The sequence below is a fragment of the Petromyzon marinus genome, unplaced genomic scaffold, assembly GCF_048934315.1.
Source record: "Petromyzon marinus isolate PM22_M1 ecotype Great Lakes invasive population unplaced genomic scaffold, UKy_Petmar_22M1.pri1.0 PM_Scaffold_8, whole genome shotgun sequence".
Lineage (NCBI taxonomy): Eukaryota > Metazoa > Chordata > Hyperoartia > Petromyzontiformes > Petromyzontidae > Petromyzon > Petromyzon marinus.
The window spans coordinates 1,764,179-1,790,519 of record NW_027423688.1 but is presented as its reverse complement, the minus strand read 5'-3'; the positions used below and the strand labels follow the sequence as shown (position 1 = coordinate 1,790,519).

Genomic DNA, 26,341 nt, shown 5'->3' with positions numbered 1-26,341 from the left:
AACCTTTAAAACATTTTACCCTTAAAACCCTCAGCCTCTAAACCCCTAAACCTCTAAACCACACACCCTCTAAATACCTAACCCTCTAAACCCCTAAACCCATCACCCTGTAAACCTCTAAACCCTTAACTTATAATCCTCTAAATCCCTAACCCTTTAAACCGATTTACCCATAAAACCCTATCCATCTAAACTCCTCACCTTTTGAAACCATAACCCAAATACAACAAAAAATCCCAAACCCCCTAACACTCTATACCCCTTTACTGTTAAAACCATAATTCTATAAACCCCTAGATCTCTCCACCCCTAATCCTTTAAACACGTAACCCTCAAAACCCTTAACCCTTTGTGTGGAGTGTGGTGTGTGGTGGTTGTCACGGGGTAGGTGGGTGCAGGGTGTGTGTGGAGTGTGGTGGGTGGTGGGTGTCACGGAGTGGGTGGGTGCAGGGGGTGTGTGGAGTGTGGTGGCTGGTGGGTGTCACGGGGTGGGTGCAGGGTGTGTGTGGAGTGTGGTTGGTGTCACAGGGTGAGTGGGTGCAGGGTGTGTGGAGTGTGGTGGGTGGTGCGTGTCACGGGGTGGGTGGGTGCAGGGTATGTGGTGGGTGATGGGTGTCACGGGGTGGGTGGGTGCAGGGTGTGTGTGGAGTGTGGTGGGTGGTGGGTGTCATGGGGTGGGTGGGTACAGGGTGTGTGGTGGGCGATGGGTGCCACGGGGTGGGTGGTTGCAGGGTGTGTGGTGAGTGGTGGGTGTCATGGGGTGGGTGAGTGCAGGGTGTGTGGAGTGTGTTGGGTGTCACAGGGTGGGTGGGTGCAGGGTGTGAGTGGATTGTGGTGGGTGGTGGGTGTCAAGGGGGTGGGTGGGTGCAGGGTGTGTGGTGTGTGGTGGGTGTCACGGGGTGGGTGGTTGCAGGGTGTGTGGAGTGTGGTGGGTGTCACGGGGTGGGTGGGTGCAGGGTGTTTGGAGTGTGGTGTGTGGTGGGTGTCACGGCGTGGGTGGGTACAGGGTGTGTGGAGTGTGGTGGGTGTCACGGGGTGGGTGGGTGCAGGGTGTGTGGTGGGTGATGGGTGTCACGGGGTGGGTGGGTGCAGGGTGTGTGTGGAATGTGGTGGATGGTGGGTGTCACGGGGTGGATGGGTGCAGGGTGTGAGTGGTGTGTGATGGGTGGTTGGTGCCACGGGGTGGGTGGGTGCAGGGTGTGTGTGTGGAGTGTGGTGGGTGGCGGGTGTCACGGGGTGGGTGGGTGCAGGGTGTGTGGTGTGTGGAGTGTGGTGGGTGTCACGGGGTGGGTGGGTGCAGGGTGTGTGGAGTGTGGTGTGTGGTGGGTGTCACGGCGTGGGTGGGTGCAGGGTGTGTAGAGTGTGGTGGGTGTCACGGGGTGGGTGGGTGCAGGGTGTGTGGTGGGTGATGGGTGTCACGGGGTGGGTGGGTGCAGGGTGTGTGTGGAATGTGGTGGATGATGGGTTTCACGGGGTGGATGGATGCAGGGTGTGTGTGGTGTGTGATGGGTGGTTGGTGCCACGGGGTGGGTGGGTGCAGGGTGTGTGTGTGGAGTGTGGTGGGTGGCGGGTGTCACGGGGTGGGTGGGTGCAGGGTGTGTGTGTGGAGTGTGGTGGATGGTGGGTGTCACGGGGTGGGTGGGTGCAGGGTGTGTGCGGAGTGTGGTGGGTGGTGGGTGTCACAGTGTGGGTAGGTGCAGGGTGTGTGTGGAGTGTGGCGGGTGTCATGGGGTGGGTGGGTGCAGGGTGTGTGTGTGGAGTGTGGTGGATGGTGGGTGTCACGGGGTGGGTGGGTGCAGGGTGTGTGTGGAGTGTGGTGGGTGTCACGGGGTGGGTGGGTACAGGGTGTGTGTGGTAGGTGTGGTGATAGTGGTCATGGATCAGACCGATCAACGACCACCACCATCTCTACTGTGCGGTGGACCGGCCACCACACAGCAGCACGCGTCGGAGGAGTGAGCGGATGACTCTCCCCATGCGGGCCAGGCCCCCTGGCTTCCTCTTCTCCTGCATCACCATCACTTGATCCTCTTTCCTTGTTTTCTCCTTCTCCTCCACCACCATCTCTTCCACAACGATCTCCTCCACCAGGGTGTCCTCCTCCTGCACCACCAGCTCCTCCACCAGAGTCTCCTCCTCTGGCAAAACCAGCTCCTCCACTAAGGTCTCCTCCTGCAAAACCAGCTCCTCCACCAAGGTCTCCTCCTCCTGCAAAACCAGCTCCTCCACCAAGGTCTCCTCCTCCTGCACCACCAGCTCCTCCACCAGAGTCTCCTCCTCCTGCACCACCAGCTCCTCCACCAAGGCCTCCTCCTCCTGCAAAACCAGCTCCTCAACCAAGGTCTCCTCCTCCTGCACCACCAGCTCTTCCACCAGAGTCTCCTCCTCTTGCACCACCAGCTCCTCCACCAGGGTCTCTTCCTCCTGCAACATCAGCTCCTCCACCTGGGTTTCCTCTTCCTCCACAACCTTCAGCCTCCAATCAGAGGCCCAGGCGAGCAAAGAGAATGGGGGCAGCGCCGGCTCCGCTCTGTGAAGATATGCGCACGACATTGTTCCAACTTACTGCTACAGCAGAGATCGCAGCCATCCCCTCCCCCACCATCGGGGGGGAGGGGGGGAGCTGGCGATGTCGCAGTGGATGAAGGTTTACCTACATGGCAAAGATATGGCCACTTCATTATTTGTCCTCACCCAGAAAGCAATTATAAAAATACATCCGTATATAACCGAATGTACAGGTGAGATTTGAACTCTCCGTGTGTTAGTTTGTGGGCGGCAGGGCTGGAACTCACAGCCAAAGAGGGACCTGGGTTTGATGCCCATACTTGGGCCACTTTCTCCATGTGGGAGTTGTGACTTGCCCTGGGCCCCACACCTCTCTATGGACTGCCTTGAAAATTGGTCAGCAGAATGTGGGTTACCGTCGTTCAGCAGCTCCAAAGCACTGGACACGGCCAGGAGTAGCAGTGGTGGTGGCATTGCTGGTGGTGCTGGTGGCCGCGGTCTGGAGCCAGCTGTGATCCAGCGCCTGCGCTGGCGTCATACGAGAATCCGGAACCCATCTGTTGAGAGACGCGTGGGAGACACACGCGCCACACGTAGTGAGAGAAGCGTGGTGAGAGCATTGAAGTTGCTTCCCTTCTCCTACAAGGTCAGGAATGCACGGCAGCAGCGGAAGCAGCAGGAACAGTGGCAATCCTCTGATGCCCAGTAGACTAAAAATGCCCCGAGCATCGCATTGGCCAGCAGCATCTTGCACGGACCTCCCCATCCTCCACAGAGGGCGATCTTGACACCGGTGGTACTGCACATCGGCAGTCCCACTCAGCTCCACATTTTCCTGGCGATCGGTGGAGAGTGATCGCCGATCAATTGGAGGGGGGGGGATCCTCATTGGGAGGGGGTGGTGGGTGTGTCTTACCGCAGACAGAAGCTGACGAATTCCACAAACGCCGGGTCGTGGCTTTTGAGCACACTTTCAAGTGGGAAGCTCCCCGGTACCCTTTTCTTGCCTGGGCACAACATCTTCCCTTGACGGTCTGCGGGAGCCATGCACAGCGGGACAGATGCAGTCACCAACCACCACGTCACCTACTTACCCACTTACCGACCCATCCATCAACCTACTCACCCACCCACCCACTCTTCCACCTACACAATCACTCACTCACTTACCCACCTACCCAATCACCGAACCACCCCCCCCACTCACCCGCCCACCCGCTTACCCACTGACCAATTCGCCCACTTACCCTACAACCTACTTGCCCACACACCGACTTACCCACCCACTCACCAAAGGAATTTAAAATAAAAAGAGGCCATTCCCCCCCCCCCTCCCACCAAAAAAATAACAACAGCCGCAGGCCTCTTCTTAAAACTGAATCCGGTCCGTCACTCGCACCACCCTTTAACTCACCAAAAAACTGCCTTCTGTCGGGAGCTGAATTCACCATGTATCGTGGAGGCATTCCCAGAATCTGCACATGGTTGAGACAAAGACAAAGGTCACCCGTGTATCCTCGGCTGACTGTAGGGGCAAGTGATGTTAGTATAGCGTAACAACAGCAGCAGCGCTTGTTGAGGGCAAGCATTATGGCACACAGAGACAGGGGGTGGTGGGCCACATTGACCCAGGTATTTTACACACTGCACTAGGTACTCATTTAAGGCTGAGTCTAACTAAGGGAGGCCCAGGACCGGTTCAGATAATCATCACTAGTGTGGGCCATGAGCGCAGCATGCTAACCGCTACACTACTGCTCCCCTCACACGTACAAGATGGACACGTGTACACTCATACACAACATACGACGGCCGCTATTCGCCAGATCACTAAGTGGCCACCTCCCCTCCTGCCACCCCCAAAACCCACGACTCCAAGGAAAGAGACGGGCATCACGAGCGGATGGACGCCCAGTGGGAAATACCTCAATGCAGCGCGGGAGGTAATCTTTGTCACTGTCGGACTGAAATAATTGCCTGCCCGTCGCCAACTCCGCCACCGTGCAACCCAGCGCCCACATGTCTACGCCACAGGTCAAGCTGTAGCCCAAGTGCAGCTCCGGAGCCGAGTATTCCAGAGTCCCACCAACATTCATAGCTGCACACCAATCACAAGAACAACACATATATGTGTTTGTGTACTCACTGTTTCTTAAACAGCATCTTCATCACACACATGAACAGTCACATGTACAGACACGCAGATACTCACACATATACACAATCAGACAAACACCCACACGCAGACGCTCACACCCAGGAGAGGTCACTCACGTTGACTTTCCACAAAAAAGCTCGTGCCAAAGTCCGTGACCCTCACAGTGCCGGTCACGGTGTCCTTGATGAGAACATTTTCCTGCAGGAGAAGGGGCAGAATGAATTCAAATGCAGAGGTTATGCCGATAACATTCAGCCAGCAGTGGAACGATCACGTACCACCACCTACGCTAAACAGGGGAACTAGACGAGGCGTAGTGCCGTCAACGAGCGTCAGTCAAGTGCAACATTTGATGTTTGTTGACAGCTATTACTGGGGGTTGCCCCTTTCAATTGCATCTAGAAAAGAGATTTGATTTGAGGCTCATGTTCAAAGCACTCTAAGGGACCATCGAAGTAAAGGAGGGCAGCTCTATTGACAACTGATCATGGTTCCTCTGACAGGAGAGTGCATTGAGCTCACAGCTGCAAGAGTGCCCTTTAACGGGTTACGGACCAAAAGCTACACATGAGAGCTCGCGTATTCCATGACGCTATCCACCGCGCGTTTGTCTTCGGAAGTTTTCCATTCGCAGTGTGGAAGCCGACAACGGGCAGCTGTCAGGTCAAAATACACGTTTGGCACACTTAGGAAATAGTCTTTATTTGCTCCAGCTTCTGTCTCCGAAGGACTGGGGCAACGCTGTGATCAACGTTGCCGGTTTTGTCTATGGTGAGTCCCCAATACCGACACGACTCTACACTACAGTTTAATTCATACCGCATTATCTTCACCAGGGGTACAATGACCCTGCCTCCTTCCAGTTAGATGGAAACAGCGAACGCATAGACCTTGTGACTAATGTGGCCGGTTTTCTCCGTGGAACGATTCCCTACTAACAATACGCCTCTGCAACAAAATCATACTGAATGCTGTGTCCACTCACTGGCTTGATGTCCGCGTGAACTATGTTCCTGGAAGAGATGTGGGACAGGAACATGAGGATTCCCCTGGTATAACTTTTCACCATTTCCATGTCCAACCGGAACCCCGATTCTCTCATCACATCATAAAGGCTCTCCCTGTGAGAGAGACAAAAGCAGAAACAACACCAACACAGTGTCAGTGTCATCTCCTTAAATGCTGTGCTGATTCTGCTAACAACAATCTTAATATTGTTCGTGCATGTTCACGACCAATATTCAGAGTCATAGTTCAGTGTAGGTTCAGGTCGTTGGTTTGTCGATGAACCAAATTAGTTGGCTCATTTGCCCACTTGACAACTTGATTTCATTGGCATTTTTGCCAGGTGGTAGAGGGTTATCCATGGGGAGAAGATAACAACTCCGCCTGGTAAGGTCGTGGGGTTTGATTCCGAACCTGACGCATGTACATTTGGAGTTTGCATGTTCTCCCTGTGATCATGTGGATTATTCTGTAGGTCCTCTGGTTTTCCCCTCCACATTTCGAATCGACATGCATTCATAGTATTTGGCTGCTATACATTTCCACGTGATAAGTTACTTTGTTAAGCTATCATTTGTGGGCAGGTCGCTTACAAAAAAATAACTAATAGGTCAGTGGACTTTCCCACGAAAACAAAAAAGTTTGTTTAGTTAATCAGTTAACCACGCTATTAGCGGAGGGAGGGGGAGATGGAACACGCGGTACATACTTCAACAGCTCCAGGACAAGGCAGTGGTGTCCCCTGAAATCAAAGCTGTTTAGGACTTTGATGACGTTGTAATCTTCATTGCTGTCCTCACTCTGAAGTTCCAGAGCTATCTGGAGCTCCATCCTCTGCAATGTTTCTTCCTTGGAGCTGCGCAGAGGAAGTCCACAAATTAATAACTTACACTTGCTTAAGGGACACCCAGAGGCAAATGCTATTGAGAATTAATAATTAAATATACTTTCACCAGGTCTAACGGCATTGTGAGCTAGAGTAGCGTTCTCGACTCTCATTGGTACCATACGGGGCGCAGGAGCTGGCGTAGGGTACCCAATAGGATTTGAAGGTGAAGAGCCATTCAAATCGGATTGGTCATTCGGGAAAACTAAATGCAAACGCCCGTTAAAACAACGCGTTTTCGTTATAACGTGGTTCTTCAACACTTTTTACACAATGCAGAATGTGTCCATTGTAACAAGAAACGCGACCATTACAACATGGAACACGCACATTCTAACAAGATACGCACCCATTATAACACGGAATAAGCCCATCATGACGTGGTTTGTGAGTAGTCGACAACAAAATACTTTTTTGAGCTGCACTGTTGAGCGGTATGATACAGTACTCGGAATGATAAAAGTAACGTGACAGCATAGCCTCATTATGAGACCTCCTTTGCCAGTAACAAGATATAGTAATAGGTTTTACCCTTTTAACTGGCACAAAAACTGACACCTTTATTCAAGGCATCATGTTTGCAATAACCACAACACAAGCAGTCAAAATGCAAACAAAAGAGACAACTCTGATAATAATATGCACTGTCCTTGAATTTGATTGGTCCACACCCGAGACGGCTTTTCTTAGAGCCTAGTCTCCACTCTTCTGGTCCAACACCAGTGGAGACTAAGCTCTAAGAAAAGCCGTCTCGGGTGTGTTGAGCTCTGTCATCCCGACAGGTCTGTAACTTTCACCTGAAGACGGCCGCTTGCGTTGTGGCCGAAACGTCGTGAGAATTTTATCGTATTATTTTATTATTTTATTCTCATTCTACGTGACATTACCGAAAGAACCAAAGAAGGTGTCAGTTTTTGTGCCAGTTAAAAGGGTAAAACCTATTACTTAAGCATAGCCTCAGTTATTGGTCTCATCATCTCACAGTGTATGCATACATTGCATCTCGCCAAACTTTATTGTTACATTATTTATGGAGAGATTCTTTTCGCTCAATGCTTTTTCGCTTAACGCGGAACTTTTCATGAATGTATCTACAGCATTAAATGATGACTTACTGTAATGTGGAGGTAATCTTGTAGCAATGGGATGTTTTGGCTGATACCAGTTCACACTGTGTGTGTATGTATTTTAAGCTTTAGAGACGAAAAACCAGAGTACCTAGAAGGAACCGATGCAGAACAGGGGTAGAAGGTACACACTCCACACACGATGGTGCCCGAGTCAGGAGCCGAACCAAGTCCCCCCTTCTCGCTGTGAAGCATGAGTGTCACCACCGCATTGCACGGCAATGGACTTAACAACGTCGGCCTCGTGATGGCACGTCTCTGAAGTCTTACCTCGACGGTGACACCAGGATCTTTACAGCTACCAGGGTGTTCCTCTTGTGGTCAAGGCACTGGATCACCTGGCCTTGACCTCCTTCCCCAATCATCTTGAGCACCTCATAGCGGTAGTGGAGGTGATCATGTCGGAACTGAACAAAAGGTACAATCATTTAAACTGACTATTGTTAAAATCACAACGTTTAATAAGTGCGAATGTAATTTTAACAAAAAAATTTGCTTGGAATTATGAAGTTATTTTTAACCATAATTTGGAATGCTCAGATGTCTGCTGGCTGAGTCACCCTTAAAAAGAGCTTCTGAGCTCAATGGGCTTTACTCGGGAAATAAACTTCTGATTCAGATGTGTGCGGGTGAGTGCATTGGTGAGTGGGCGAGTGGGTCGGTGAGTGATTGAGTGGGTGAATGAATGAGTGAGTCAGCAAGTGAGTGCGTCTGGGGGTGGGTGAGTAAGTGTGTGAGTGGGTGTAATTGTCGAATGCTTTGATACTGTCTGCTGGCGAAGATTCCCTTGAAAAATTGCTTCTTATCTAAAAGGGCTTTACTCGGGATTAAACATTCTGATTTTGAAGCGCGTTGGTGTGTGCCCTGGTTGGTAATTCAGGTGCAATAATAAGAAGCCACAAACCCCGCTATCTCTGGGCCCTGTGACCGCCCCCAAGGCTGTAGTTTTGTGGTGAGCCTCACCAGAATGTAATTACGTTCGTCGTCATCATATCCATGCCTGTTGCATCCCTTGGGTTTGTTGTCGAGCGCAAAGTACCACACTTCTTGCATGGCTGTGAGCTCCAGCTTTTCGCGGTCGGTCAAGTGAGGGCCAAAGTGAGCCAGGATTTCTGTAGGCACGAGGAGAATAACAACAACAGGTGTGTGAACCAAACTTTTGTGCAATTTATAGGGTAAATATTTCAGGATTGGGATGTTTTTGCCAATCCCAGCTATGTATGTTGAAATTCTTTTGCACCGCATGTAGCCAATGGTGCTAATCAACAGTGTGGGGGAAGGTTAATAAACTAACCACGCAAATAGGTTCCACACATCTGTTAGAACCATTAACAGACTGCGAGACAAGAAGGCTCACATGTTCGAGTCACTCACCTTTCTGAAGAGATGCCGCGACAACAAGATAATACCGACCACATTTAAACTCACATCTGCTTCTGTCACTTAACCCAACTCTAAACGGATCTTATTCAGAGCTAGCCTTTCTCTAATCTCAGAGAGGATAAGACTACTCCGGCTTGAACTTGATAATTTAGACAAATGTCTCCTACAATCACACTTAACATTAACAGATAAAATGTCCGCATCTGATTGGAACCTTGTAGATAACATGACTGCTTCTTCTGCCACAACAATGTCTTCCAAATGCAAGGTTAACCTTATTGCTAAATTCAATAACTTGTCAAAAAAGAAACCAGATCCACACATAAAAAAGACTGCTATTAATCAGAGTAACAGCACAATCTCCGATAGCCTAAAATCGGTACTAGCTAGAGGGCTGAATTTTGCTGTCACCCTCAAACACATCCCAGTGGATGATATAAAAACCCAGGTAGATGTAGCCCTCAAAGGCTTGGGACACATCCCTACAGACGTGGCAAGATTTAAAATTGCCACCATCTTTAAAAATGCTAAGAATCCTATTAATAACATCAGCAAGGATGAGCGCTCTGAACTCACCAAATTAAAAAATAGAGAGGACAAAGTCATCCTCTCAGCCGACAAGGGCAATGCTACTGTCATCATGGATAAAACCACATTCAGCAACATAATCCAGGACCTTCTTAATGATAGCAATTACACCAAAATCAACAAAGATCCGACCAACTGCCTGGCTTTAAAAACAAACAATATCATTACCAATTCGACTTCTCTAATCGAACCATTCAAGCAGTTCTCCCTAAAACCTTCTGCTAATAGACCACCCAGATTATATGGTCTTCCAAAAATCCATAAAGAAGATACTCTACTTCGACCCATCGTTTCCACTATCAACTCACCTCCCTACAAACTGGCCCAATTTCTGTCTGAGACCTTGCTTCCATTCACGGGCAAGACTACCTCAGCAGTATGAAACTCAGCTCACTTTATCTCTTTAATCAAAGGCATTTCACTGTCCCCAGATGATTTGCTCGTCAGTTTTGATGTAGTCTTTCTGTTCACCAAGGTTCCTGTACCTGACACCTCAGCAATAATTGAAGACTTGGTCCAACATGGACTGAATGCTGATGTACCAACTTTGGTTAGGAACTGCCTTACTAACACTTCCTCTTAGTTTTTTTCGGTAAAGTCACATATGGATAAAATAAAATAAATGACGACGTTTCGATCGCAACACAAGCGGTCGTCCTCAGGCGGAAAAAAAATGCATGCAGCAGTAGAAACGCTGAACCAGCACTTACTTCACCAGGAATGGTACTTTCTACAAACAAAATGAAGGTACCCACATGGGTCCCCCCTTATCACCAGTGATAGCGAATGTTTTCATGGAGAAATTTGAAACTGATGTCATCCAGACATGCATCCAACGTCCTTCCTTGTGGAAGAGATACGTAGATCACACTTTCGTCATTTGGCCACATGGCCTGCCAACATTGAATCAATTTCTCAACAACATAAATTCCATACACCCATCCATCAAATTCACCATGGAAGTGGAGAATGATGGTAAGCTACTAATTCCTGGATGTTTTGTTTGAGAAGAGACCTATCTAAAACCTAATTCCCACCACCATCCGGCGCAGAAGAATTCCCTCATCAAACCACTACACCATAGGGCCACTGCATTTGCAACCAACACCACCAAGCCAGTGAACTGGAACACGTACACCAGACTCTTAAGATGAATGGGTACTGGGACAGTATTATTCGCAAAGCTGTTTCTCCAACCATGTAGAAACAATCCACTGAGACGCCTATTAAGACCATCACTTTACCATACATAGCAGGTGTTACCAAAAATATTTCCAAAATCTTAAACGAACACAAGATCCAAGTCCGATTCAATACAGTACACAAAATCCGTGATCTAATCCCATCCTGACATGCAATATCCTGGAGTCGACAAACTGAGTTGTACCTGCGGTAGCAGTTACATTGGGAAAACGAATTGACATGTCGCGGACCGTGTTAGCGAACACAAGGCAGATCTGAAACATCGCAGAACCAATACCTCTGCCGTGTCTGACCATTGTTATAACGCTGTGGGCTCGCGTGATATTGTTTTTTTCCGAGACCAAGGTACTCTGCAAACCTTCAGGTAACTATCAAAGGTTTTTTCATGAAGCCATCCAGATATACAAACATAGACATAACTTCAACCGAGAAGATGGATACAAATTGAGCAATCATTCGATGGATGTTATTAACTAGGTAAAGCCTTAACTGGTTGTGGTTGTTTCCATCACACGCGCCAGGTACTAGTAGATTTTTCAGATTTACTTTCCCACCATGTCCCATACTCAGCTTACCACTTCTACCTCCGCCTACGTCCCCCCCCAGCCTCACTTCTTCTCCCCCTAGCGCTGACGCAGCTCCCCTCTCTCTCCCCCGCTTGCTCCTCCCCCCTTTCTTACCGATAACCTCTTGCCACAGCAGCTCTCTCACCTACTTCAGCATTTTATTATTGCTGTGGTTGTTCCACCTGATGAAGATTGATTGTGTTGCGATAGAAACGTCGTGATTTGTTTTATTTTATTTCTACCTAGGTGACATTACCGAAAGAGCGAATGAGTATAGATATTAGTTGTCAAACTTGATGATTTAAACGCGGATAGCTTCAGTGGTTTCCTAATATTGGAAGAGCATTCAAGATGGCCGCAGAAGCAATTCTGAAAGCGTTTGATGTTGTTTCAGTACTGAGGCCAGAGCACAGATAATTATCCCCATGCAACATGGCCACCATGAAGTCCCCCATGTAACATGGCAACCATGATGCAGTCTCTAATGCAACATGATTACCATATTCTTGGTTCTTTCGGTAAAGTCACGTAGAAGGGAAACAATAAAATAATAAAATAATACAATTCTCACGACGTTTCGACTGCAACACAAGCAATCATCATCAGGTGTGAAAACCACAGCAAGAAAATTTCAATTTTTCTTGCTGTGGTTCTTGCTGTGGTTTTCACACCTGATGATGATTACTTGTGTTGCAGTCGAAACGTCGTGAGATTTTTATTGTTTTATATTTTTATAATTTTATTATTGCCCTTCTACGTGATTTTACCGAAAGAACCAAGAATATGAATCCCTGCAGCCACGAAAGCTTTAAATCAAAACATGATTACCATTAAGTCCCCCATGTAGCATTGCTATCTTGACATCACCCATACAATCACCATAAAATCTCTCATACACCAAAGGCACTGTGACGTCCCCCATGCAACATGGCCATCATGATGTCCCACTATTTACCATGGCCACTGTGACGTCCCTCATTACTGTTCTTACCTTTCGGCGATTTGCTACAGATGGAGCCGGTGCCGTCTGAGGACAGCGCACTCCACGTGGTGCAAGACGTGTCGTTACTCCGAGCCTCTCCAGCTCGGCTCATCTACACACACACAAAGACAAAGGTCCACCACATAGGCTTGATTAAGATGTTGGAGCAAGTGCAGAAGGCGAGCACTGAGCCAGCATCTCTGAGATCCTGGGCTCCACATTCAGGAGGGTCCTGCCGAGATGTTGTCGTTTCTCAGCATTGGAATATTTGGCCAATATCAGATGCCATGCTTGGATTAACAATGAAAGATGCGTGGATTTTGAGGTCACACGCAGGGATTGTTCAAATTGTTAAAGAGTGATTGGGGATCGGGCATGACGAGCCATGGCAAGGAGGGACAACAATGGCTGATAGTGAAGAATAATAACGGAGCGGCAGCCAAGGAAGGAAACACATCGGAGAGGAGAGCCACCAGAGAGATGGTGCGACAAAATCGGCGCTTGGCGGATTATTCCATCACAGCATTTGAGGGGTAGCAAGGTCTCAGGGAGGAAGGCATTCTCATTCATCAGTGGATAGATAATAGTGCTGTAAATGCTCACGCGTAGACAGGCAGGCACACCAACAGGATCTCGGAGACACACTCTGATAGACATACACATACTCAGGCGGACAAGGAGAAGCACATCCAGGTATACAGCTAGGTGACAGGTAGGCACAAGTCGAGGGGAAAACACACGTCCACCCATATTTTACCACACGAGTTGAAGAGCCACACGTACCTCCATGGCAGCAACTTGCAGAGTAGGGTGCTCAGAGCTCACTGCGTTTCTCGCACGGTCCGGGTCTCTGCGTGGAGAGCGGGAGACGCAGGTGAGGGTCACACAAAACCGATGGTGTGCGACAATACTCATGTCTAAACACGCGTCATGTCACAATGCGGACTCTCATCATCAACACGGACTCACATCATCATCACAGACTCACAACCTCACCACTCACCCACAACACGAAACACAACAAAAACAACAAAGACCGCCATTTGCCACTAAGTAGCAGCAAATGCCAGGCCAGGTGCACTTTGAGACCACGTGAAATGCTGAAGGCTCACTGACAGGTCACAGGTCAGACCCAGGTGCCAAGAGTTGACTGACTGAGATGACTGTGCCAACGTGCTACATTTCAGCCGCCCAGGTCAAAGGTCGTTGTTGTGAGCGTCGCTCCTTTGTTCGGACACCAGCAACACCGCGACAAACACCACCACTAGCACCACCACTAACACCACTACTAACACCACCACCACTAACAAAGACAGATCCCCCGTATAGCCTGAATATACTGTAGGGGCAATTTCTGCTAGCGAGCACCTATAAAGGTCGGCATGGCACACGAGGGGGTGGGTGGCTAACACCACGCCTGGCCGCCTTTGTCTCCCTAGCGGCGATGTTTACACATCATACCAGGTATTCATTTGAGGCTGAGTCTACCTAGGGGAGGCCCAGGACCGGTTCAGATAATCGTTGCTGGTGTTGGCCGTGAGCGGAAATCGAACCCGGGTCGCCAGGTTTGTAGCGCAGCACGTTAACCGCTACACTACCGCTCCCCTCAACTAACACCACAACTAACACCAGCACTAACACCACTCCTAACACCACCACTAACACTACGAACCCTAAAAACACCACCACCAACATCAACTCCACCACCACCAACACCACTACCACTAACACCACCACCACTAACACTACCACCAATAATACCACCAATAATACCACCATCACTAACACGACCACCACTAATACCACCAACACCACCATCACTAACACCAGCAACAATACCTCGAACAACCACCACCACTAACACCACCATCACTAACACCAACACCACCATTATTAAGACCACAAACACCACCACTAACACCACCATCACTAACACCACCACCACTAATACCACCAACATTAACACCACCACTCCTCCTCCTGCTAATACAGGACACCAAAGACAACGATCCTCATAGAGCCTTAACAGGCTGTAGGGGCAAGTGCTGTTAGCCAGCAGTACGTATGAAGGCCGGCACGGTAAACGAAGGGGTGGGTGGTTAGCACCACGCCCGACCGCCTTTGTCTCCCCAGTGGCGATGTTTACGCATCGCACCAGATACTCATTTGAGACCGGGTCACTGCTACACACAGACTCACACAGACCCACACACACGTACACAGACTCACACAGAGAGACTCACTTAGAGAGACTCACACACAGACTCACATAGAAAGACTCACACCACCACCGCCACCACTCACCCACAGCTCGGTTCCACGCCTAACGGCCAAACTGCCAGGGGAAGCACGTGGCGCGAGACGCGGCGTGGTGTAATAGCCATTAGCTCCTCCCCCTCACCTAAGCTCCTCCCCCATGCTCCCTCTTTCCCCCCCTGCCCCTCCCCCTTCACAACCCCCCCCCCCAAGCATCCCCCCCCCCTCGCGACCCCCCTTGCCCCCCCTGGCAACCCCCGCCCATGCTCCCCCTCAACCCCCCCCCTCACGCCCCCATTGCCCACCCCCCTCCCCCCGCTGCTACTTCCGGTCAGGCAGGGGGCGAGTGGAGGCGGCGCGCGCTGTGGATTGTGGGTGGCGAGCGGCTGATTTGGTTTCCCGCTCACGGCCACCGTCAGTGGCTCGCGAAAGCTTCTGAAGCGGCGGCTCGCTGGGCCTCCTCTACGTCGACTCAGCCTGAAGGTGAGAACCTCGCGCGGTGTGCACACATCAGCAGTGGCGGCGGTGGTGGGGGGAGACAGAGGAGGAGGCGCCTGGCCCACAGCCGTCACGTCCTAGACGCCTGCTGAGTTCACGGCGCTGCTTCAAGCAGAGCCCGGCCCTGCTGCTGCTGATGATGAGGCGCTGACGGTGGAAACCGGCTCCAGAGTGGCCCTCGTGTTGAGCCATAGCTGATGAGAGGCACTCCCAGACTGCCGTGTGTTTTTATCCCTGGAGGGACGGGTTTGTTGTGGAGGCGAATCGCCTGCTGCTGGAAAAGGCATCCACTAGAGGCCGCTATATAGAGGTATTTGGTCTACTCTTCCACGCTGGTCCGGACGTGTTGGAGCAAAGTGGCCATGCCCACACTTTACCCCACCACACGCAGGGCGTTAGCTCGCTGGATTTGCAATGCAGAGGTGCAGGTTAGATTTCATTCCCACTCACACCCACCGACACTCACTCAGCCACCCACTCAGCCACTCTCTGGGCATCTATGAAAAAGAGCTTCATAGCTCATCGGATTCCTCCAGCAAAAACATACTGATTCTCACCCACCCACTCAGCCATTCACCCACCCACTCTGGCACTCATCCACTCACCAATTCACTCAGCCACCCACTCGGCCACCCACTCAGCCACCCACTCTCTCACCCACTTCGTCACCGGTCACCCACTGCCACCCACCCACTTGGTCACCGGTCACCCACTGCCACCCACCCACTTAGTCACCGGTCACCCACTGCCACCGGTCACTCACTCTGCCACCGGTCACTCACTCTGCCACCCACCCACTCTCTCACCAACCCACCGACTCTCTTGCCAACCCACCGACTCTCTCGCAAACCCATCCACTCACCCACAGGGAGACACAAGGAGACAAGGGGACCCACATGGTGTGAGAGTGTATCAGCATCATTGTGGTTGTTGTGGTGGTTATGTTGGTTGTTATGGTTGTGGTGATTATGGTTATATTTGTGGCAGTAGTGTTTATACTTGTGGTTATGTAGCTGGTGGTTATGATTATATTTGTGGTTACGGCGATTATGGTCGCAGTGATTGTGATTATATTTGTTGTGGTTATAACCCGCGATGTATTTCGTCGAGGATGGATGCCGCCGCGTGCAGGAGTTGGGCGAGGCGGGAGTGAGCCACCTGAAGCGCCCACTCCGACGATGGTGAGCCGCCGGGCGGCCGGGCAGTGAGCAGCTCGGCCGTCGTCGCTTCTCCTCCCCCTTCCGGGGCTGCCAACCCCAGTGGTGTTGAGTCGTCCTCCTCTTCCACTGGAGCCCTGGTACGAGTTTTTCTTCGCGTCTCCATTATAGCGATTCATATTACTATTTGGCTACTTCTGACGCCAGTTGTAGTGGGTGGAACGGAGAGCGAGACTTCTTACCGAAAGAACCAAAGAGTATGAACTTATATGGTTTATTTAACCTATTTTTAGTGGTTTGCTACCATTCCCTTTGCACTCCTATCGTTTTTGTATTGTTTGTTGTGACGTTATGACCCCGTGCCCCCTACTGGCACATCTGTGATCAAAGAGCTTTATAGCTCATTGGATTCCTCCAGCACAGAATCAATACCGATTCTGATGAGACCGGAACGAACACGTTTGAATCGAATCGCGTACTTCGCTTTACTAAAATAGTTGTGGAATCGATTCTTGTGGAATCTGTTCTCGTGGAATCGAATCATCAATATTAATTACAGAGATTCACCATCGATATTAATTACAGACATTAATCAACGACGTCGCTAGGAGTATCGTGGTGCCGCTCTGCAAACCTTCGGGCTACTATCAAAGGTTTGTTCATCAAGCCATCCAGATATATAAACACAGACATAACTTCAACCGAGAAGATGGATACAAATTGAGTAATCATTGGAAGAATGTTATTAACCAGGTAAAACCTTAACTGCTTTATGGTGTTGCCTTAACTTTCCGCATCTCTAATTTCTTAAGCTTCCCACTCCCAGCCCCGCTCTCTTCAGCACTCCCCTCCTCATACCCCCCCTCTCTATCTCTCCTCCCTGATCCTCCCCCCTTCTCTTACCTATATAGTCTCTTGTTTACAGCAGCTCTTTTGCCCACGTCGGCAATTGTTTCTTGCTGTGGTTTGTCCCACCTGATGATGGACGCTTATGTTGTGCCCGAAATGTCGTGATTTAATTTATTTTATATTTTATGCCTATGTGACTTTACCGAAAGAACCAAAGAGTATAGCCCAAGAGAGTTTGTGTAGGTTGGAGCGGTAGTGTAGCACAGTAGGGGGCACAGGTGGTGCATCGGCCAGTCATCTCAGTCAAGCAACCAATGGCAACCTGGGTCTGTCTGTCTGTGACCTCCTGCTGCCAGCGGGCGTTCGACGCTTCATGTGGCCTTAACCTGCACGTAGCCTGGCACGAGCGCCGTGGTGACATCTCCACCACTTCGTGGCGAATGGCGGTTGTTGTTTATGGTCGTCTCGCGATTAGCACTACGCTGCACTACTAACCCAGCGACCCGAGTTCAATTCCCGCTCACGGCCAACACTGGTGACGATTCCGTTCCTGGGCCTCCCCTTGGTCAACTCAGCCTCAAATGAGTACCTGGTGCGTTGTGTAAACATCGCCACTGGGGAAATTAAGGCGGCCGGATGTGGTGCTGGCCACCTACCCCCCTTCGTGTATCAAAGGTGCTGCTCGTTAACAGCACTTGCACCCGACAGTCCTGTCGAAGGCTACATGGGGGATCTTTGTCTTTGTTTGGTGGTGCAGCTGAGGAGGCGCAACTGCACGGCGAGTACCTCTACCGCAAGGCGCAGGAGGCCAAGAAGGTCCTCGTAGAGGAGAAGGCGCAGCTCAAGAGGGCGCTCGATGGTAACGGGCGGCGAGACGGATCTAGAGATGGGCTCGCGACGACAAGACAGACGAGAGACAGCGAGACAGACTAGAGACGTTGAGACACGCAAGACAGACTAGAGACGGATCTAGAGACAATGAGACACGCAAGACGGACTAAGATGGGACAAGACGGTCTGACAATACAGGCGAGAAGACAACCGCGCGTTGGAAAGCGTTTCCGAATGAATCCATGCGTGCGCATGATTTTTCTTCCTTGTTAATTCTCCCCTGCCCGCCCCCCACCCACTGCCCCCTGTCCCCCTGACGTCGTCACCGAAGAAAACCTGGTGCTGCCTACGGACCTGCGGTGGGAGGCGCTTGAACTCCAGAAGGCCGTGGAGTTCGACCAGGGAGGGGAGGGTGATCTCACATCCCTCACCATCACGTCTCCTCGCATCTCTCTCTCTCTTCCTTCCCGCGAGACTCCCGAGGCAGAGGGATAAGCGTCGCGCGTCTCCGCCCGCTAGACACGCCGAGTCGGCGCGCATCCCCGGCTCGCCGTCGGTCCTTCCTGCCAAGCGGTGGCACCGTGTTTTGCCGCGGAGGTTCGCGGTTCGAGAACGGCGGGCCCTCAACCCCCCCCCCCCCCCCCCCCCCACCGGTTTAATGGGTTTAATGCCGCAGTTGCGTTGACCGTAAATACTGCACGGCGATTGCTTCCCAAGTGGACTTTGAAAAATCCCGTGGCGTGAACGTGGAAAAAGAGTCGGCCGTGTGTGTGTGATGGCTGGCGTAAATTTTTGTGGAATGTCAAATGAAGGCCGTGGTCACCACATAACGTGTGCTTCTGGAGCAGTCTTCCTTCTGGAGCGGTCTTCCTTACAATATTAGGAAGCCACTGGAGCTTTGCACTTTTAAATCATCGTCTAGATTGACAAACTCATTTCTTGAGAACTACTTTTTGTGGTTAGTTTGTCACACTTCCGATTACCACGGTTGGCTACGTGCTGTAACAAAGAGGTTTAACATGCACTGACGCACTCATTCACTCACTCATCATTTTACTCAATTTACCCACTCACCTGCCATATCACCCACCCACTCTTGCAATTGGGACTCATCCAGGTCTCATTATTGCTCAGCTCGCTACACAAAATCAACGCGATCACTGCAGAGTGATATTCTCAACCATTCCTGGTCGCTCCTTCCATCCATCCACCCACACACACACCTTCACTCACCTGCACGGTGAAGTATGGCAAATGATAACCTACCCTCTCCGTCCCCCCTGCCCCATCTACCACCTCTTTCTATCCACCCCCCCCCCCCCGTGTCAGTAGGAGTGAGCAGCCACATGGATGACGAGTACCGCTGAGCCGGCGTGAAGGACCCACACATCATGGCGACGACCTCACGCGACCCCAGCTCCCTCCTCAAGCAGTTCATCAAGGTGCGGGCACGGGGTCACAGGGGCTACAGGGTTTGGGGTCACACGAGGAATGTGGGTCCTCGTGTATTGCATGTGTACAAGCGCGCAAAGACAGAGGTCCCCCATATAGCCTTAACAGGTTTTTGGGACAGGTGCTGTTTGCGAGGGTGTAGGTGGCTAGCACCACAACTGGCCACCTTTATCTCTCTGGTAATGATGTTTAAACACCGCACTAGGTACTCGTTTGAGGCTGAGTTGATCTAGGGGAGGCCCAGGACCAGTTCAGATAATCGCCACTGGTGTTGGCCATGAACGGAAATAAACCTCGGGTCACTAGGTTTGTGGGGCAGCATGCTAACTGCTAAATTACCGCACACACACACACGTGTTCTCTATCGGCTTTAGAATCAGTTCCTTGCACCTCACACGAGTCGTGTCGACCAATCATCGGGCTTGTGCAGTGTGAGACAACTCGCATCCGTTGAGTTAACCAGAAGAAATCTGGTTGTTGATGAAAGGTGGAGGCTGTGTGGGGGGGGGGGGGGGTCGTAAGTGGTGGAGCGTTGGACACTTTGGTTTGGTGCATGCAGCTTTTGTCAACTTCATTCCTCGCGATTCAGTCCGCCTTTTCGCGATGACCGATCCCTTCCATTCATCGAAAATGTATCTACTGTAGCACTACGCACGGTCGGTGGTCACGGAAAGATGTACCATTGGGGGCGCCACTGTGGCGAGATGTTAACTCCCTCACCTGGTATACAGGAGGTCGCAGGTTCAATCCTGACCCTGATGCCTGCTGTATATTTGGAGTTGCGTGCCTCTTTCCGAGGAGTCGCGTGGATTTCTCTCCAGGTCCTCCGGTTTTTCCCTCCGCATTTAGAATCAACGTCCGTTTAAGAGTATTTGGCTGCTATAAATTTCCACATGGCGATAAGCCACTTAGTTGAGCTATGATTTGTGGCCAGGTCGCTTCTGGAAAAGAGCTGCATAGCTCAGTGGGCCTTACCTGGTAAAATAAAAATAGTAAAGTTTTTCCAATGGTGCATCCCAGTTGTGCCAACATGGGGTTTGGCGACCCCGTATACCGGCACGGCTCGGCTCGGCTTCCGCAATGGAAAAAACAAACAACACAACCCGAGTCGGATACAGTGGGGGGGCGGGGAAGTGGGGGGGGCGAAAGCAGCGTGGCCGGGACGGACGCCGGTGGGAAGAGCGGACTCGGCGTGTGACCGCTTGCTGTCATGTTACCACACCACCACCACCCTCCCACCACCACCGCAGGAGATGAAGCTGATCCTGCCGAACGCTCAGCCGATGAACCACGGAGGCCACAAGCTGCAGGCGCTGGTGTGGGCGTGCTGCGCCAACGCCGTCAACGACTTCATCGTCCTGCATGAGCACCGCGGTATGCCAGGCACGCGCACGCACCGCAGTCGACAAAGCTCCCCCGTGTAGCCTTTAACAGGCTGTCAGGGCAAGTGCTGTTTGTCGAGCGACCTACGAAGGCCGGCAGGGCACACGGCGGGGTGGGTGGTGTGGTCATTACCGCATCTGGCCCCTTTTGTCTCCCCACTGTCGATGCTTGGACACACCGGAAATCAAAGTCAGGTCACCGGATTTGTAATGTAATGAGATAGCCACTCCGCTCCCGCTCCCCGGTGTGATGCATGGTGTGACGTGTGTGATGCGGTGCAACAGACGGGGATGGAGGTGTATTTAGCTGTGCGTACGATGTGCGGTGTGTAGTATGACGCTGCAGACATGGAATTGTGGTGTTTTAACTGTGTATGTGGTGTGATGTGGTATGATGCCGCAGATGGAAGGGCAGTCTGTTTAACTCTCCAGTACAGTCTGTGTGACACCTGTGGTGTGTCTAACTTTCCGGCATGCTGTTCATGTGACACGTGGTACGATGCCACGGTGTACTTGACACTCTTGAGCGTGGTGATGCGGCACGACATCCGGACGTGGACATGATGTCCGAGGCATTCCAACACCTCGTGATGCACAACTTCACGTCGCGACTCGGAAAGACGGTGCGTGCGGGCACCGTGCCAGTCTCACCCACATCTTCCTCCCCCATCCCCAAAGCACAAAGATCCCTCGTATAGGCTATAACCCTTTCTCATTTCCATGATGTACATATACGTCGTCGAAACGGAACCGTAAGAAAAACTCAAGTACGTCTTCTGACCTGAAGACATACCTTTTGCTCCCATAAGACTATGCGGGAGGGCGTGTGGCACAGTTATGTTCCATAGAGTGCCGGTCGTGTCACTACGGTTCTCTGCGGTGAGGGCAACGCCTTTTAAAAACAGCAGCGCTACGCCTCTATAAATAAAATTAACGCCGAGCCGCTCGCGCGTACCGAGATTCAGCGGTGAACGTGACACCTACCACCCGGCAACTTGCAGATGTCTCGGAATGGGAAAGAGTGAGCAGACTTTTGGGCCAGGTGCTGTGTGTCCGCCTGTATATTCGGAGTTTGCATGTTCTCCTCCTGGTCACTTTGATTTTTCTCCGGGTCCTCCGGGTTTTTCCCTACACATTTAGAAACTTGAATTTCGAGTATTTTGCTGCTATACATTTTTATGTGAAAAAGAGCTACATAGCTCAGTGGTAAAATAAAAATAGTTTCGTTTTACTTTAGTTTTCGAGCAACAGCACAGAGTTTTTATTTAACGCCATCTCTGAAGCTGAAGGCGCGTAATGTTGTTCATTTGCTAATGCATCCGCAGTTTTAAACAGGGTGGCCGCTGGCCTCTAACTGGCAAACGTCTGCGAGGACACGTAATGAGAGTCCAGCGCCGTCCGTGTGACTTGCCGCGACCCCTCCCGTGACTTCTGTGCCCCCCTTCCCCCCTCCCAACAGGCACAACGTCTACAAGCGCGACGGCAAGGACATCGAGTTGAAGGAGGTGGGACCGTGATTCGAGATGGAGCGTAAGTCTGCCTGACACATTGTTACTCGTCTCCACTTTACACCCCTGCAGAGGCGGTGGAAATTCCACATTCCTTGTGGACTTCCCTACGAAGTAGTTGTAAATTTTATCGACCCCTGAGAGGATGATGGGCTGAATGTAAGAGTCTAGCCTCGGGCTAGGTGGCCCGCGGGTGACTTGTAGAGCGGATCGGAACTTGAGTCGGTGGGGTCGCTGCTCTGGTCGCATTCGCTGTACCGTGACCCGACTCGCATTCCCCCACCCCGGATGCGATGTGTAAATTCAAAGATGATCGGACGTAATGCTGGCCACCCACACCCACCCCTTGGTGTGCCGTGCTGGCTTTCCTACATGCTAACACACGAACAGCGCTTTTCCCACGCCGTCTGTTAAAGGCTGCATGGGGGGGATCTTTGCTTTTGTGTGTCGCGCAGTCTATGAGATTAAACTGGGCACGCTGGACAACGCGGCCACCGCCGAGGTGGAGTGGCCTTGGCGACCGTACATGAACACGGCGAAGAAGAGGAAGTTCCTGAGCGTGGAGTGAGGGAGGGGAGCGACTTCCCCCCCCCCCCATGGGCCTGGGGGGAGGGGCATTGGGGGGGGGGTTTGTCCCTGGAAAGCCGGAGTTGGAGTCGAACCTCGCGGCGCTCTCCGCCGAGGCTCGAGACGTTGAGGAGAGGTCGCCGCGTGGATAGGGCAGTGCGTGAATCTCTGTTCCAACCGTCGTCACACACGCGCATCATACGCGTCACACACACATTGCGGATGTACATTTATCAAACACAAACATGCACATCGTCGCATGCGTCGCACACAGAAGCACACAATTGCACAAAAAGACAAAGGTACTCCGTATCGCCGTTAACAGATTGCTGGGGCAAGTGCTGTTAACGGGTAGCACCTATGATGGCCGGCATGGCACAGAAGTGGTTGTGTGGCCAGCCCCACGTCTGGCTGCCTTTGTCCTCCCCAGTTTTGCGATGTTATACACACCCCACACCACGTACTCAGATGGCTGAGTTCGTAGTGCGCTAACTGCTGCACCACCGCTCCCCAAACGGTGTACATACACGCGTACACAAAACGAAACATTAACATTTATTTAAGTAACAAAAAAGAAAATACCAAGTCAGGCAGATGGAGAAAGTGGCGTGTCGCCGTGCACAGCACCGCTCTCGTAGCTACTCACCTAGGGTGGGAGCTCTTGGCTTCAATGCCACCCGGGATGTTTAGATGTGAAAACCTGCCATAAATAATATTTTTGGGAAGTCACAAGCGCCTTAAGTTGCATCTCATCTCGACCATTTTAATGGGCACCCCCCCCCCTGTAGCTGTCCCCCTGTGGCACAAAATAAACTAACAAAACTAATCTCTTTTTATTTTACCAGGTAAGGCCCACTCAGCTGTATAGCTCTCTTTCAGGAACGACCGGGCCACAAATGAAAGCGCTATAAAGTGGCTTGTCACGCAGAAATATATAGCAGCCAAATACTTTTAAACGCATGTTTCTAAATGTGGAGGGAAAAACCGAAGGACCCAGAGAAAAATCCACGCGGTCACGGGGAGAACATGCAAACTCCAGATATACAGGCGTCGGGATTTAACCCACGACCTCTATACCAGGCGAGGCCCCAAGGTGAATCAGCACTTGGCCTGCGAGCGGGTATTATTAGTCTGTCAGTAGGGGGTAATGATTCCGGATTTCAGTCTCAATTGAAACTGAAATCTGGAACACTTTTGTCATATTTTGCTCGTATAAGTGTGTTCATAAAATACAAGTTTGGTCATTGAGAGAGTTATAAATGTCCTATACGCATTTCATGTTTATTGTGTTTTTTGTATTTAATGTATGAAGAAAATACAATTTTGTATATGCTACAGTATGTTTCACACGTTATTCAGTGACACTGCATATGACGGGCAATGTTTGGGGCAATCGGCCTTCAACATGGAAAATACATAGAGGCCACATGACCCGTGGCCACCGCCACTTCAACCGTGGCCCCACCACTTCAACCGTGGCCCCATTGGCACGTTGATGTGTGGCTCTGCCTTCACCTGTGGTGAGAATGAGACCAGAAAAATTACAGGAGGCCGACTCCATATGAGTCCGTCACGCTCTGGATCTCGCTAATGGGACGTCGGATGAAAATAAAACATGGAAGCGACAAGTTTCTTCTCTGGCGAGGACATTCCCACAAGATTGCCACCTTTCCCAATTAATGGAATTTGCCCCAACATCACCCTGATCCAAACCAGCGGGAGCTGAAATCTTCCAGAAGGTTCAGGATTTATTGGTACAATCGTTCGGATGTTGGTGTCCGCATGGACTTGCATTTAAAACCCCCGGTCCGCTTGACGTCTTTTAAACAATACCTGTGGTCGGGTCCGCTCCCCCACCTTTCTATCCCCTGCTTTTTTTTTTATAACCGGTGTAGTATATGTTGACGGTGTGTGCGTGTATCACAACGCGATTTTTACCGGGCCCTCGAATTGCCTCAAGAAATGAATAAACAACACCTGTCGCTTTGCTGTTGTGATGTCACCACGAGGCGCCGAATGACGGTGGGACGGCGTCGTCGCACTCGTCGAGTGGACAAGGGCTCCGTGAAATGACGGTGCGGATTGCGCCAAGCGTATAGAGGTCGCCGATTGCACGCCGCTGTGGCTCAAACACTCGTGGGTCCACCTCAAAGTTCCTGTGCCCATTTGAACCTCATTGCCTGCGATGATGCTGCTGCTGCCATGGAAGAACACACGTGGCGCCCTCTTGTCTCTCCATGTTGTCTTTCACGTCCCATCGCAGTTTTCAGGTCACTTGATGTTTACAGCCTCCGGTAAGGAGGCAGTGAGGTTCAGCCGCTCCATTTTTCTTCCTTTAGTGCACAGTACCGTACACGGATACGGGCACAGTACAACACCGTAGCTTTATTGATTGTTCAACAAAAAAGACCATCCCTCGCCCAATCTAGTTACCTATACGGTGTAATATATGGCGAGACATTTGTTAACGTAAAAAAAATGGAACTGTAATGCTGAAAATTATACTCCATGAAACTCGGGGTTTTATGGAGTATCTGAGGGCTTCTCAACGCTTCATGCCTCGCCCCCACTGATGCCCTCTTCTCCCCACTACTACTGACGATTGTATGTAGGGTGTGTAGGCATTTACTTCCGACTGTTGTATGTAGGGTGGTGGTGGTGGTGATGGTGGGAGTAAATGAGATTTAAAACTGGGTGCTTAACTTGAACTCACCACCACTCACATCATGTATGCACTCATCCGCCATCTTGCTCACTGACCCTGTTTCCGTGTTGATGGTGTGAGTCCGTATTGATGCTGTGAGTCTGTTGATCGTGTGAGTCTGTTGATGCTGTGAGTCTGTGTTGATCATGTGCGTCTGTGTTGATGCTGTGAGTCCGTGTTGATGGCTCGGGGGCACGGTACAGAGGGGCAGTACAACTGTAGAGTAATAGTTGTTGTCCAGCAGCGGCAACTGCGGTGGACGGGGAGTACACACGCCAGTGAGCCTCATGCGGGTTTGTCAGCAGGGCGGAGGCACTGGGGCAAGGATCACAGAGACCCTCCCTGGAAGACACTGGAACCCGCTCGTGGGTTGGAGAAGGGAGGCGCGGCCGAGTCGGATAAAAGCAGCGGAGAGCGAGAGCTCGTGGTTGCACGTTCTGGGAAGTGGAGTCGTCTCGTCGGCACTGTCGTCTTTGCCGACTTGGTCGCTGCCGTCTTCACTAGATAATTGGGCGGCCGGATAGTTGTTGGCTGTCTCGGTCGATGCCGTCAGTGTAACATGGTGGGGGTTGTGTCTAAGCTAGGCTATTTGACTGGGAGAAGCGAGGGCGAGTCTGTGAACCTGATGGTGTTAAATAAGGAAGGTGCGGAAGGTACGGGAGAGGATGAGGAAGATCGTGGGATGGATGGGGGAGGATGAGAAGATAGTGGGAGGGACGGGGGAGTAAGGA

General features: G+C 51.0%; 2 long non-coding RNA genes across 3 annotated transcripts; both read left to right on the top strand.

The window, feature by feature from the left end:
• The first annotated feature begins 14,982 nt into the window (after positions 1-14,982).
• On the top strand, positions 14,983-18,543 carry LOC142923860 (uncharacterized). Of its 2 annotated transcripts, none has more exons than XR_012940904.1 (4): positions 14,983-15,145; positions 16,292-16,457; positions 17,924-18,025; positions 18,329-18,543. It is a non-coding gene; the product is annotated as an uncharacterized LOC142923860 (long non-coding RNA). The 2 variants fall into 2 exon arrangements; XR_012940903.1 differs by having other exon boundaries at positions 16,271-16,457; positions 18,329-18,542.
• Positions 18,544-20,703: 2,160 nt separating this feature from the next.
• LOC142923861 (uncharacterized) lies at positions 20,704-24,893 on the top strand. Its single transcript, XR_012940905.1, has 3 exons — positions 20,704-21,454; positions 22,291-22,361; positions 22,795-24,893. It is a non-coding gene; the product is annotated as an uncharacterized LOC142923861 (long non-coding RNA).
• Positions 24,894-26,341: the final 1,448 nt, after the last annotated feature.